General features: G+C 38.0%; 1 protein-coding gene and 1 long non-coding RNA gene across 7 annotated transcripts in view; one reads left to right on the plus strand and one right to left on the minus strand.

Moving 5' to 3' along the window:
* Window positions 1–2175, minus strand: part of LOC149129236 (uncharacterized) — a 32238-nt gene extending 30063 nt beyond the window's left edge. Inside the window, exon 1 of one of the 2 annotated variants that reach the window (XR_016240160.1) lies at window positions 1022–2175. This is a non-coding gene — a long non-coding RNA (uncharacterized LOC149129236). The remainder of the gene's footprint in view (window positions 1–1021) is intronic. The other variant, XR_016240161.1, reaches the window with a different exon arrangement.
* Window positions 1–16824, plus strand: part of LOC149129235 (uncharacterized) — an 83142-nt gene that overhangs the window by 52198 nt on the left and 14120 nt on the right. The gene's annotated exons all lie outside the window — the stretch shown is intronic.

Consider the following 16824-nt stretch of genomic DNA (forward strand, 5'->3'; position numbering starts at 1 on the left):
AGAGTTACTACCTACTCCTTTTCTACATACTGAGCAGGGCCATCTACCTGAAGGGGTTTGTGTTTTATCTACCTTCCTACTTATTAGGATTTTGGTTTTAGCTAGGTTGACTCTAAGGCCCTTCAATTCTAGACATTGCTTCCACACCTGAAACTTCTCCTCTAGTTCTGATAGTGACTCCGCAATTAGGGCAAGGTCATCAGCATAGAGGAGCTCCCAGGGGCAACCTGTCTTGAACTCCTCTGTGATTGCCTGGAGGACTATGGTAAATAATAGGGGGCTGAGGACGGAACCTTGGTGGACCCCTACCTCTACCCGGAATTCATTGCTGTACTCATTTCCAACCCTCACCTTACTGGCAGCATCTCTGTACATGGCTCGCACAGCTCTCACTAACCATTCTTCTATCCCAAGTTTCCTCATTGACCACCAGATAAGGGATCGGGGGACCCTGTCAAAGGCTTTCTCCATGTCAACGAAAGCCAGGTACAGAGGTTTATCCTTAGCTAGGTATTTCTCTTGCAACTGTCTCACTAGAAATAAGGCATCAGTAGTGCTTTTACCTGGCACGAACCCAAACTGCATCTCATCTAAATTGATTCGCTCCCTAATTAGTTGGGCTATGACCCTCTCTGTAACTTTCATAACCTGATCTAACAGCTTGATGCCTCTGTAATTATTTGTATCTAAAGCGTCCCCTTTACCTTTGTAGCAGTTGACTATGATGCTGCTACACCAATATATATATATATATATATATATATATACATACACTTGCATATATATATATATATATATACATGCATATATATATATATATATATATATATATATATATATATATATATATATATACACATACATATATACACACATATAAATATATACATATACATACATACATATATATATATACCTACATATGTATATTTATATATATGTGTGTGTGTGTATATATATATATATATATATATGAAACTGAGGGGGTAGAGCATGAAGTAGTGGGGGTGTTTTTACTTACAAGTCTTTTGGGGGTAATTCCTTCGCTTCTCCAATCCGCACGTACAGGATGCTGTGCCGTACAGCCATTCTACAAACTAAATTATAGACAACCGGGTTTTAAGGTATCCGTACATCCATGCGAACAATGAGATGCGGTTTCAAAACACGCAGTTGTCGTTACATCCTTGTGGTTTGTAATTAAAAAAGTACGTGTGTGTTTGCATGTATGTGTGTGTGTGTGTGTTTATGTATGAGTATGTCTATAAAAGTCTTAATAAATATATGTATATATATATATGTGTGTGTGTGTATGTATAGAAATGTAGGATTATGCCTGTGTATATTCATTTATATGTATATGTATACATGTGTGGATACATGTGTGTATATATGTGTGTATATATATATTGTGTGTGTGTATGTGTGTACGTGTGACTAAGTATGTATATATGTGTGTGTGTGTATATATATATATATAATATATATGTATGAATGTATGTATGTATATATTTATATATCTAGGTATGCGTGTATGTGTTTTTCTCCAAAGACTTATCCCAAAAAGCCACCGTGGGACCAGCTGTAATCCAAGTTTGAACAACAACACCACCAACAACTACTATTACTATCACTAAAAGTGTTGTAGCAACAACAACAACACCAACAATAGATGCTGCTAATATATATATGAGGTAATACGGCTTTGCTCCAACTGTCCGCACCCTGGGACGATCTGTCGGCAAGCGTGCGTGCGTGTGTGCGGGTGTGTTGTGTATGATGTGCAAGTTGAGGACAGGCGGACGTTGTTGCGTATTTGCGGTGGGGGTGGGACAGGGTGGTGGCGTGTTTAGGGCTGGAGAGAGAGAGAGAGAGAGAGGGGGGAACAGACAGACAGACAGAAGAAAGGGTGCGAGAAAGAGAAATAGAGAGGGAGAGAGAGGCTATGTTTTTAAAGTGTCTGAATGTGGGGGACGAGGGGGTGTGTGTGTGCGCAGTTGTATCGTGTGTGTGTAGTATACGTGGATGTTAGTGTGTGTGTGTGTGTATTTGTGTGTCCAAATGTAAGAGTGTATGTTCGCAAGAATATGTGTGTGTGGTAGAGAAATAGAGACAGAAAGAATAAGATAGAGAGAGGGAGAGAGAGATGGGGAAACGGAACGGCCGTAGAGAGAGAAAAAGAAGCTGGAAGAGGGAGAGGAAAGAGGGGGGTTAGGGTAAAAGAGGAAGAGAAGGATGGGAGGGAGGGTGGGAGAAAAGGAACGGCTACTGTTTTGGTAGGAGTGGGTTTGGTAAGGATAGAGAGAGAAGAGGTAAGAGTGATAGAAACAGTATGTTAGGGAGGAGGTAGGTAATAAAAGTAGGTGGGAGAGAGAGAGGAAGAAAGATTGACAGAGACAAGCGAGGGAGGCGGTTGGTATTAAAATAGAGAGAGGGGGGAAGAAATTGCGATGAAGAGAGTAAGACGGGAGAGAGAGAGAAAGATACAGAGAGTATGTGTTGATCGGAGGGGGGCGTTAATTAGTTGTGTTTACTGAATGAATTGTGGGGTGATAGAGAAAAAGAGAGGGAGGGAGAGAAAAGGAAGAGAGACAGGAAGAGGAGACAAATAAGACAGAGAGGGGTCCTCTCTCTCCCACCTACTTTTATTACCTACCTCCTCCCTACTATACTGTTTCTATCACTCTTACCTCTTCTCTCTCTATCCTTACCAAACCCACTCCTACCAAAACAGTAGCTGTTCCTTCTCTCCCACCCTCCCTCCCGTCCTTCTCTACCTCTTTGAGCGGTGGTGGGAGGGGGGCGTTGCGCGCGTTGTGAATGAGTGTGTGTGTGTGTGTGTGTGCGTGCGTGGGTAAATGTATATGTGTGTGTGTGTGTTAGTAAGAAAGCGTTTTGTAAATATGTGTGTATCTGCACATTGTGTGTCGTGTAACTGCTCCCGTAATGAGATGCGGTTTGTGAATGAATGGACGCGCAACAGGGCGCGTGAGTATGTGTATGTGTATATATATATATATATTTATGTCTGTCTATATGTGTGCATATATGTGAAAGTGTGTGTAGGTGTGCTCGTTTGCGGGGGGGGAGCACATCTGTACTCAATGTAGGCGTGGGTTGCATTATAAGGCGACAGAGGCGGTCGGGGGGGGGGGGGAGTAGGCCTTGTCAGTGCTTTTGTTGTCGGTGGCGGTGGTGTCATCGACGTTTGTATTTCGTGGTGGTGTCGGCGGTGGCGAGGTTTGAAGTGGAAGGTGCTTTGTTCTAGTAAGGTAGTGCATTAACCTCGTTCACGGAAGATTCCAGGTTCAAATCCAGGTCAAGTACTTGTAACCTCCAGGCAGGTTTTTAATGCAATGAATCACAAGCTAGTACTATGAGACACTATATATATATATATATATATATATATATATATATATATATATATAGGCCATGGGTTAGTGGGGGTGAAGGTGCACCACCCTTGTGATTTACTTTAATGTAACATTGATGTTGCAAGCAAAAAAAACCAAGATGAAAGGTACCCTCCCCCACACCACACACTGGAAAGATATATCCATTATTTATGAAGGCACGTGGCTTAGTGGTGAGGGCGTTTGGCTTGCAACTGTAAAGTCAGGAGTTTGATACCCGACAGCACATTGTGTCCTTGAGCAAGTCACTTTATTTCACATTGTTGCCGTCCACTCAGTTGTCAAAAATGAGTTGTATCTGTAATTGGAAAAGGACCAGCCATGTTACATTCTGTGTCATGCTGAATCTCCCTGAGATTCGTGTCTGTGGAGTACTCAGCCACTTGCAAGTTAATTTCACAATCAGGCTGTTTCGTTGATCGGATCAACTGGAACTGTCGTTGTCCCATTTTTATTCTTTGCCCAACTCGGCAGGTTCAGCCACAGAAAATGCTCATCGCTGTCGTGGACGCCATCGAAGACAACATCTGGATCGCAGGGAGACGTTGGCGTTAGTCCACCATGGTCGTGACAGATGACAAAGGATCTCATGGAGATGGGGACTGACTAGAACTTTACTTGGCGGGTCACTTAGGAGGTGTTAGGAATATCTCCCCCAAAATGGGGAACGCAACATGCTTCCCCCACCCCACTCACCTGACCAGTCCATCTTCACGCAGCATCTTGCCAGTCAGTTCTGTACATGTTTCTCCTGCCCAGCATAGAAAGCGATCTTGTTGCCTCATTTGTTACTGAACAGGGAGAACACGCTCAATCATAATCCATGCTACACTTATCTCAGATTGGTTTGTGATAATGGGGATCAGCAATCAGTCGGAAATTCTGCTTGTACCACAAAAACGGGTCCTGGTGACCACCACCCACAAAGCTCAGCTACCCAGGATGCACTAACTGTCACCTGTGCTTACATCATGCTGCCAGGCTGCGTCTGTTTTATATGCATTAATGTCCTTGTAACCATCAACTTGGGACCAGGGAACAGTAAAAATATAACGGCACCTGATGATGATGATGATGATGATGGCGATGACAATAACCGTGACAATGGCCACAACGATGACAACGACGACGACAGTGATGACAATGTTAATGATCCTGACAATGACGATGACAAGACGTTGATGATGGTGTTGATGATGAAGATGACGATGACGATGATGATGAAGATGATGATGACGATGACGATGACGATGAAGATGATGATGATAGTTATTGCGAGGAATATAGCAAGAAGAAAGGCAGCCATTTGTCTCGAAATCCAATCTCAGCCGACAACAGGGACTTGTTGTTTGTATAAAACAATAAACAAACGATTCCACTCGTAAACGATGAAGATTTCAATTCAAGATTAAATATTATTTAAAATTGTTTGCTGGACGTTTTGTAAGACATAGTAATTTCTTAAAATAGACCAAGATTTATGTTGAAATAGGCCACAGAGGCAAAAATATGCAATGAAATACATGAAATATAATGTTGTGTGCAACAGGAATGGGACTAGATTAAAATAGACAGCTGTGTATCATATTTAATGTAAATACATCATGTAAAGTTAAACTAACTGTGGCATTTGTCTGGAGATAATATCTCTTATGGTCGTGCTGTGTTTAAAAACGCACAAATATATCAGTAGCGGATGAGAATGAATGATGTGTGTTTCTCCAGCATTGGGCTTTGGCAACCACATGTTATTAACTGTGCAGCTACAAGAGATACTCTCTCTCTCTCTCTGGATGAATATTGCACATAATCTCACCTATTATTTTTTAATATCGAAATGTGCTTTGAATGTTCTGTGGCGTCTTTTTGTTTGTCGTCTCCAGTCACAAGTCTATCCAAAAAGGGCGAAATGAGTTTGCAAGAATGGAGAGAAGAGCAGATGTCAACTCGGGATTTGCGGTTGCTTTCGGACAATTCATGAGGCACCCATTTTCCAAGTTTAGGAACCTTTCCAAGTTGTTGAAAATGACGATGAACAGTTGTATGGTTTGAACTAAGCTTTATTGCCAATTCTTTAACTGAGAATGCAGGATTTTCTTCAAGTAATGCCTCAAGGATCTTATCATCAAACTCAACTGGACGTCCTGTTCGATCTTCATCTTCAAGGCTGAAATCTCAACTTCTGAATTTTGCAAACCATCTTCTGCAAGTTCTTTCCTTCAAGCATCCTTTCCCATAAACTGAGTGTCTGTTTCGAGTCGCTTTGGCTGCAGAGTTTCCTTTTTTGCACTCATAAAGCATTCTGTGCCAACATGTTTGTTGTCTCTGTTTCTAACAAAAACAAGAGAAATTTGAAACCCAAGAAGAGGGTTTCGCTTTAGTTGTTCTTTCCTCTTTCATTTGATGGAATTGGGTTAGTAGGAGAAATATACTGAGAACTCTTTAATTAATGTCAATTAGATTAATTAGTTTCAAATACCCAACCCAAAATGCAAATGAAATATTCTTTTTGATTGGTTTATGGTTTCAATTCCTACCGGATTACGACGATACATACACACACATACATATATACACACATACATATATACACACATACAAACAAACATACATACATGCATGCATACATATAAGTATACATACATGCATATGTATGTACGTATATGTATATATACATATATATATGTATATATGTATATCTATGTGTGTATATATATGTATGTGTGTGTGTATATTTATATATATATATATATATATATATATATATATATATATATATATATATATATATATATATTTACAAAATAATATATATATATATCATTTTGTAAATAATTTTACAAATAAATGCATGATGTTTATTTCTAGAATAACTTCGTGTAATGGTTTGAGAATGAAAACTCAGCAACTCAAAGTTTCTGCAAAGGTACAGAAACAAATGTAATTTGTAATTAAAACCCATTTTACTCTCTTCCTGTTGTATAACTGTTGTATAACGATAAATTCTTCATGCTAATGGTGTCCCGCATGTTTATCCTGCTCAGGAGACATCCTTGTTGTGTGATGGCATAGGGAAGCCAATAATAATATAGGGGCTTTTAAATGGATGTTATGCGGTTATTACCCAGATCATATTAAATTTGTGTGTATATATATATATATATATATATATATATATATATATATATATATACATATATAAACAATATATGAGTATATGCATATATATGTACATGTATGTGCATGCCTTCATCTACATGTACATATAGATACATAACTGGGTACATGACGTGGCAAAAGAACATGGACAAAATGATAAACAAGGTACAACAAACAAGCAAGCCACATAGAAACATCTCCTTCATCAGCTGCCACCATTAAAACACCGGCAGAGAGAGAGAGAGAGAGAGAGAGAGAGAGAGAGAGAAGAGATAAATATAGATATAGTAACAGATATGTACACACACACACACACACACACACACACATATACGAGTGAGTGCTGAAAGTTCCTGGCTTGAAGAGTATTGCGAAAGGCCTGATTAGAGGCCCAACCATCCTAGTTCTTTTACAGGGGCTGCGCTTGATGGCTGTGCTCATCCTGAATACCACATTTGATCCAAACTCATCTCAGACGTGAACAATGGTCTGCTGCACCTCTGCATCTTGCCTTGACACTTCCGTGAAGCTTTTTGTGCTTCCAGTAGCGCTTTATGGTAAACTTTGTTTCTTCGGGCATTATTGGGGTCAGTTCGATCTGAAGACAAACGAAAAATTCAATGAGTGATGGGGAGTCATTATGTGAGTCTACTTTTGGGGGACACCCTGTATATATTTGTATATAATATGTGTTTATATATATATATCATCATCATCGTTTAACGTCCGCTTTCCATGCTAGCATGGGTTGGACGATTTGACTGAGGACTGGTGAAACCGGATGGCAACACCAGGCTCCAGTCTGATACTTATATATATATATAGAGAGAGATATACATACATACATCTCATACATATGTATACATATATATATGTATGTATGTATGTATATGTATAGCATGGGCAACTGTTTTCTATTATAGCCCTGGGGACAACGAACGCCTTTTAAAGGATTCAGAAAACAAAAACTGAAAGATGTTCTCTCTGTCTGACTCTTTCTCTGTTTATCCATCCATCCATCATCTCTCTCCATCCATCTCCCTCCCACTCCTCTCTGTCTCCTTCTGTCTCTCTCTCTCTCTCTCTCTGTTTCTCTCTTTCTCTCTCTCTCAACCTCACTCAGGAGGTCTCTGTGTTCATGACTCCCCGTCCTCCAGAAGCCCTCTCCCAATATCAGCTGACATCCTGTGTTCACACTGATATCATACAATATCCATATGTTCTCACAGCACCCTGTTATAACCTTTACACATTCTCTGATACCCTTCTTGCCCTGTCGATCTCTTCGCCTTCAACATCTTTCTTTTCTTATTTTTGCAATTTCTTGCTTTTTTCCTTCTGTTTTGGAACCATTTTCTTTTTTGAAAGAAAGGTTTTTGTTCAGATGCTGCTGCTGTGTGTGTTTGTGTGTGCATATACATACATACACACACACACACACAGATATATATATATATATATATATATATATTAGTTTATGTATATATTAATATTATCTCAGTTTTTAAAAAAACCTTTGACAATGTAAATATGTCAATAGTTACCAGAGGTAGCAAAATTACTCTAGAAACCAAGATATCACAGCCGTTTTACAGGTAGAGATACCAAGTTAAAGTGATACAGTTTGAGAAGATATGAATAATAATAATAAATGGAGCAAAACGCATATAAATAAAAGTTGGTTCTAACTATGATATTAATGTCATCTACATATCTGCTGTAAAGTAGAAGAGTTGTGGACCGTTCTGCTAACATATGTTTGAGTTTTCTGTCCCACCAGGTCATGAAGAGGCCGGCCACATCTCCAGCTACACCAATGCCAATGGCTGCACCTTGAACCTGCATGTATAGTTTTTTGTTGAACTTTACTATGTGGTTCTTCAAGGTGGCTTTTATACTGGCCCCTATTGCGTGAGCCATCATTTCCTTCACCTGATTGTTGTTCTCAGGGTTTTGGGTGGGTGCAGTCCAGCCACTCCAGCGTTGAGTGGTGCTTCTTTTTCACTGCTGAAGTGATGATGGGTGGTCTTCCCCTCTGTGGCCTGGTGGGGCAGAATCTACTGAGGTCATGGTCATCCAAATAGTTACTGTCGTAGTTTAGTCTGAGGAGGAGTTCCAGTTCCCTCGTGTTGACCTTGCGGAACTCCACTTCACTCTCACAGATCACCTGAATGCATATCCCCACAGCAAAATCTATGTCTATAGATGGGTAGAGTGAAATCACATCCATACTACCCACTACACAACCTGTGAGGTCGTTGGAGTAGTTGCAAGTACTGATTCTACTGAGGAGATCTTCCATGCTCACACAGACATCTGGAGACATCTCTATGAGAGGTCGTAATACTTGTGAGAGGAAGTAGGACAGTGTACAGTTGCTGGAGATATTTGCTCCACAAACTGGTCTGGTTGGAGGTCCCATGACAGGGTTTATGTAGGGTTTGTGGTCTTTGCGTAACCCGTATAGTGTAGGAATGTCGTTGTTGGTAGCTTGGAAATCGTGTGCTGTCCTTTTTGTACGTTGGAGTATGTTGCACCACATTCCCATGTGTGCGTTGAGGATTTTTTTCCACTTTTTCATGTTCTTGTGTAACTTCTCTCATGTTACTGATGTGTTGTTGCATGGTTTGGACATAGTTCTGATGGCTGTCTATTGACAGTCTGCCAGACTTGTCCGTAGGGAGGCACACTATTTCCCTGTTCCTAATTCGCTGTCTCAGTTTATGTAGGCCTCTGTCAACAGAGGAGCTGATTTGGTGGGTCCCCTCCTCACTATGTTTTTTAGTGGATTTGTTGTATTAGTCTAAGATATGTCGGAGTCTATTTCTTGCTAAGGAGATCTTTGCTTCTGTTTTACTGTCGATTTGGGGTGGGATACATACCCTTTTGTTGAAGGGTAAGTCTGTGGGGGAGATCCTTGTCATGTCATAAGATTAGTGGTTAGGGTTAGGGTTGTAGAAGGCCGAGTGTAGGGTGTTATTATCATTGTGGTTGTTGTTGTTGTTATAATAATAATAATAGATAAGTAATGATCATTTTCTCCATACTAGCATGGGTTGTATGTGTCCTGTTGATATCTGTTTCAGTTTAATTCCTTTTGCAATGTTTTCATAAAATACAGTTGTTCCTTGGCTTACACAGTTTTCTGTTTCTTAGTTTCACTTTAGCAACGAAAATGTGATAATTAGATGCGGGGTAGCCATGTGCTTTCTCTGCAGCAACACACCTCTACCTGTCCCTCTATCATACTACAGCTGAGGATGAAGCCACCTCTCTCACTACTAGCAATCTACTCTGCCTTGAAATTTACTTGGTAATTTTACTCGTGTCAGTGTTACCGAAACTGTTACTCAGACATAGAGAACCATGTCAAAACACACATTAGAGCTAAGTGTAGTAATTCGTCTCAGATCATGTGAAATAGTCCAACCCATGACAGCCTGAAAAACGAATGTTAAATGATGATGATGATACATATACATGTTAATTGTATTTCTTATTTTCATTGCAATAATTAATTTGTTTCTATTATAAATAAAAACATCAACTTCATTTCGCATGATAACGATTAGCTTGATGACTTTACATGCCTTCTACCTTACAATTAACTAAATTGGCATAGAATAATGGTTTCATATTGTTTTATAATTAAGATCTAAACTGTTAATATATGAATGCAAAAGAGATTGTTGAAGAACTGCGAACCTACTTTTGGGTCCCCCTGTATATAGTAATTTCATTCTAAGACAATGTGGTAAGAACCTTATGTGGTTGATAAGTTTCGATAAAGAATACTGTGTGAATACAAGGACAACTGTATTTAGTAAACAAGTGTATTTCATGATTCAACACATTAAAAAAATCAAAAAAAATCCGACGTTCAAATGTTGTTGGTTGATATTTTGCTCGTTGTTTGCATATCATGTTTTCTGTTATAGTTGGCAAATTGCCAAAGGTAAGTAGTTTTTCTATTTCATGATTTGACATAAGAAACAAAAAAAAAAAACAATCTGACTTAAAAAAAAAATAATAATCTGACTTTAACCCTTTCGTTACTATATTTCTGGCCAAAATACACCCCTCATGAGTTTCAATTAAATTCTAAAATAATCATGAATTTAGACTAGTCTCATTAAACACCTGTAACTTTTTAATTTATCAACATATTAATGTGATATTTGGAACATAATTAAAGAAAGGGTTCTTAATCAATTCTATTGCATAAGTTTTGTCTCACAGTTCTCCACGTACTGGGAGGGGGGGGGGTACTGCTAGTCTCTCTCACATGTATATATTGGTTCAGCTTCACGAATCGTACTCGTTCATAATACTGGAAATATATTCATCGCCAAAAGGTTCCTGATCGCTCCAGTAATTTGTTATTCTGGGTAACTGTCTAATATCCATGATAATATTTATGGCAAAAAATGCCCGTATTTCATCTACAGTTGCAGGAAACTGCAAGCGATCTTTTTTTTCCCCGGTTCGTTTACATTCTTCGTAACGGTTTGTTTCCGCAGTAATCAGTTGAAACAAGCATGAAAAGGAAGTCTAAAGGTTTCGCTTCCTGAGAAAGACTATGGCTAGACCCTGTTTCCTCACAAAAATTGTTAATAAAAACGTTTGTTTTAATTTTTACTCCATTCTGGTGTAAAATCATCCTCGCTGTCACCATCGCCGCTTTCAGAATCGCTGATTTCGGTTTCGGATCCAGAAATATCCGATTCCTTATCGTTCACCACGTGCTTTTGTAGCTCATTCATTCTTTTCTTCGATATCTCCATATCTTCTGCTGAAAAACCTTCAAATTCGGAATCACTGCTTGATAGCATGAAACTCCTCTCCATCTTCAAAGTTGAAAAAAATCAACGCCGCAAAAAATGTGGAAAGAAATCTTCCAAAATTCACTGAGTTCAAATATCAGGCCAAACAATGTGGGAGACAATAACTCAACTGTTTGCAAAGTGAAATCAGGTGTTTTAACGACTGTATTAACGAGATTTGGGTTCAAATATACATTTAAATAACAATGGGTATGCTTGGCCGGCTACGGCCGGGTTAGTCTTATGAACCAAAAATCTTTTCGTCCGGCTACGGCCGGGTTAGTAACGAAAGGGTTAAAAAAAAAATAATAATAATCTGACTTTAAAAAAAAAAAACAATCTGACTTTAAAAATAAAAAATTTGACTTTAAAAAAAAAAATAATAATCTGACTTAAAAAAAAATCTGACGTTCAAATGTTGTTGGTTGATATTTTGCTCGTTGTTTGCATATCATGTTTTCTGTTATAGTTGGCAAATTGCCAAAGGTAAGTAGTTTTTCTTATTTTGTTGAGGGTTTGTTGTTAGGATTGGGGTTCAGACTTTAGACTATATTAGGGTTAGCTTGGGGATTTGTGAATGGTTTTTAGAGAGAATAGTTAGGTAAGAGATCAAAGTTTGAACTAGGGGTTAGGCTTTGTGGCGATGGGGAGGGTAGAGATTAAACAGGATCAGTACTGAAGATGAAGGTTTGTTGCGAGTGTTGATCATGGTTTAATGTTGGGTTTAGCAGTGAAAGACAGGGATGAGGGCTAAGGTGAGTGTTTTGTGCGATCATGCCTCATCCCCTACTAGAATAGGAGGGAAGAGGTAGGCCCAGGAAGACCTGGGATGAGGTGGTGAGGCACGACCTTCGAACATTGGGCCTCACCGAGGGATGACTTCTGACTGAGACCTTTGGAAATATGCTGTGCGCGAGAAGACTCGGCAAGCCAAGTGAGACCTAAATCTAAGGCCTCAGCCAGTCCACTTATGCGTACCTTCCTTCATTGGACACTAAACTCCACTTGCGAAGACCTGTTGAGGCAAGTGAAATTGAAATCGAGTTGAATTGGACGCTAAACTCCACTTGCGAAGACCGGTTGAGGCAAGTGAAATCGAAATCGAAATCGAGTAAAATTCGATGGCTGGCACCCATGCCAATGTCGTCTCCTTCATTAGACACAAAACTCAGCTTGCGAAGACTTATTGGGGCAAGCGAAAGCGAAATTGTGATGGCACCTGTGCCCAGCGTCACCTTTCTGGCACTTGTGCCTGCGGCATATGTAAGGACTTTCGAGCGAGATCGTTGCCAGTGCCCCTGGACTGGCTCTTGTGCGGGTGGCACATAAAATACACCATTTTGAGCATGGCCGTTGCCAGTACAGCATGACTGGCCTTCGGGCCGGTGGCAAGTAAAAAACACCCACTACACTCTCTGAGTGGTTGGCGTTAGGAAGGGCATCCAGCTGTAGAAACTCTGCCAAATCAGATTGGAACCTGGTGTAGCCAACTGGTTTCACCAGTCCTCAGTCAAATTGTCCAACCCATGCTAGCATGGAAAGCGGACGTTAAACGACGACGATGATGATATATATATATATATATATATATATATATATATATAAATTGGAAATGTAAAATAAAAACAAAAGAGAAAGGATTCTGTATATATATATATATATATATATGTATGTCTGTATATATATATATATATATATATATATATATATATATACATGTATACTCTTTTACTCTTTTACTTGTTTCAGTCTTTTGACTGTGGCCATGCTGTAACACCACTTTTAGTCGAGCAAATTGACCCCAGGACTTATTCTTTGGAAGCCTAGTACTTATTCTATCGGTCTCTTTTTGCCGAACCGCTAAGTTACGGGGACATAAACACACCAGCATCGGTTGTTATGTGATGTTTGGGAGACAAACACAGACACTCATACACACATACATAGATATATACGACGGGCTTCTTTCAGTTTCCGTCTACCAAATCCACTCGTACATACATCTATACATATATATATACATATGTATGTATATATATATATATATATATATATATATATATATATCTATATATATATATATATATATATACATATATACATATGTACATACATACATACATATGTACATACACACATACATACATATATATATATATATATATATATATATATATATATATATACATATATACATATGTACATACATACATACATATGTACATACATACATATATATATATATATATATACATATATACATATGTACATACATACATACATATGTACATACATACATATATATATATATATATATACATATATACATATGTACATACATACATATATATATATATATATATATATATATATATATATATATGTATGTATGTACATATGTATGTATGTATGTACATATGTATATATGTATATATATATATATATATATATATATATATATATGTATGTATGTACATATATATGTATGTATGTACATATGTATGTATGTATGTATATATGTATATATATATATATATATATATATATATATATATATATATATATATATATATATGTATGAATGCATGTATGTATGAATAAATGAGTGTGTGGGTATGTATGTAGATATGTATGTATGTATGTATGAATAGACAGACATACATGAGGTGTGTCTGACAGATAGTGTCAGGCTCCATTAAACTTGAAATATGATATCCCTGGAGTTACTGGTCATCCATGGGATAATTACAATTTAAGTAGAGAGATTTTTTATTCTATTTGTCTATACCACTTGTCTAGAAGATAAAAGGATGTGTGTATATATGTAAATGTATGTAAATGGTAATTAGAAGTATATAAAACCCAGAAGAATGAAGAATTAGAATAATAATGAAAATAAACTTTAAAATATAAAGAAACATAAAGAAACATATATATGGTGCCGGGGTGGCTATGTGAATGGGCGAAGGGGTGGCTGTGTGGTAAGTAGCTTGCTTACCAACCATATGGTTCTGGGTTCAGTCCCACTGCATAGTACCTTGGGCAAGTGACTTCAACTATAGCCTCGGGCCGACCAAAACCTTGTGAGTCGATTTGGTAGACGGAAACTGAAAGAAGCCCGTCGTATCTATCTATCTATATATATATATATATATGTGTGTGTTTATGTTTGTGTTTGTGCCCCTAGCATTGCTGGACCACCGATGCTGGTGTGTTTACGTCCCCGTAACTTAGTGGTTTGGCAAAAGAGACCGATAGAATAAGTCCTGGGGTCGTTGTGCTCAGCTAAAGGTGGTGCTCCAGCATGGCCGCAGTGAAATGATTGAAACAAGTAAAAGAGAAAAGATATGTATATATATATTATTAATTTTTCTATATGTGATAGTGGATTTTCATCGATGAGTTCTTGAAAATTGGTTCTTTTCTTGAATGGATACAACGAATGTATGCATATATGCACATATATAACCTTGCTTATATGCACATATATAACCTTGCTTATACATATATACAAGTACACACAATCATATTGTCACTCACACACGCTCACAAATATACGTATAATCTTAAGGTATACACACATATACGCTTATCCATCACTACACCTATACATATATACACATATATACACACACACATACATATATACAAATATATGTGACACTAATACAAGGATAACGGATCTTTTTTAAAACGGGGGCCACATTTTTCATTAATGTTTTACTTAGTGTTTTTGGTAGCGAAAGGCTTTCAAACTTCGTATATTTATCTATTTTGTGTTATAGAACAGAAAAAGGATCCTTTTTAAAACGGGGGCCACATTTTTCATTAACGAAACACTTTGAAACTTGGAACACTGGTAGAATGTGTCATATAAAACATCTTTTTCTCTTAGTCTTCTTAAAAAAAAAAGAAATCCATAAATTATTCCATGTTAAAGTTGTCGTATTTCTGTAATTTCAACCAATCACTGACGTCCATTCAGCCGATATACATTGAGTGCCGACTACATAAACAAACGATTCTGAAACAATTAACCCTAATCCTAACTCTAACCCTAACCCTAACACTAGGGTTAGGGTTAGGGTTAAACGCAAATTTAAAATGAAAAAAGCAAATAAAACGAAGAATCGTTTGTTTACGTAGTCGGCACTTAATGTATATCGGCTGAATGGACGTCAGTGATTGGTTGAAATTAGCGAAATAAGACAATTTTTTACATGAAATAAATTCGATTAAAAAAATATTTTTCTGTTCTACAACATAAAATAGATAAGTATACGAAGTTTGAAAGTCTTTCGGTACCAAAAACACTACGTAAAACATTAATGAAAAATGTGGCCCCCATTTTAAAAAAGATCATATATATATATATATATATATATATAATGATAATAATAAAGTGACAACAAAAGAATGAAACCTCAATATTAGGTAAATATAGCATTATTTATATATGTATATAGATAGGACAATCAGTAAGTTGTCATAATAGTGTTTGGAGTGTGGATATGTGTATACATATGAGTACGTACATGCACATATATGTTTGTGTGTGTATGCCCATATACATGTTTGTGTGAGTGTGTATGTATGTAGACATTATGAACACAGGAGGTGTTTCTTTCTTTTTTTTATAAATCTCCTTTTACAAAACCACTACATTATAGGGATGTCAAAAAACCGACACCAGCCCCTAAGTGATGGCCTTGAAAAATTCTGTTTTAGTCGAATGAATCGAATCCAGCACTTATTTTGGTCTGCTTTGCTGAACTGCTAGGTTATAGGAGCATAAACACCAACACCAGTTATCAAGCAGTGATGGGAGACAGACACACAGACATGAGGAGACACACACACACATATATATTCGATGGGCTTCTTTCAGTTTCCATCCACCAAAACCACTCACAAGGCTTTGGTCGGCTAGAGACTATAGCAGAAGACACTTGCTCAAGGTGGCATGCAGTGAGACTGAACCCAGAACCATGTGGTTGGGAAGCAAGCCTCTTACTACACATAATATATGACAAAGATGGTGGGATAGGCTGGAAGTATAAGGTAAGTGATGACGTATGAACGGTCAAGGGGCCTTGCAAGTAAGACAGACATGTGAGCAGAAGGACAACTAGTGCGTATGACTTTTGCTTTCGGGCTTTCGCTTGGGACAGACATGGTGACCCCGCAAGAGTTCAGGGAAATTGGCGTTAGGTTCTGGCCAGAGGTTAGGTCGGTGTATCCTAAGTGGACAGTATAAATGTTGCGAGAGGACCCATGTGACAGATGAACCAAGCTTTTTAGCCCATTTCACACACCTGCTTATACCCACTGATCCACTGACTTGTACGAGTTAAGGCAGCTGGTGTATATATATATATATATATACAAACATATATGCTGTGTGTAGCATCGTGTGAAAGAGGGAG

This window comes from Octopus bimaculoides, unplaced genomic scaffold, assembly GCF_046866305.1.
Source record: "Octopus bimaculoides isolate indiv1 unplaced genomic scaffold, ASM4686630v1 contig91, whole genome shotgun sequence".
Lineage (NCBI taxonomy): Eukaryota > Metazoa > Mollusca > Cephalopoda > Octopoda > Octopodidae > Octopus > Octopus bimaculoides.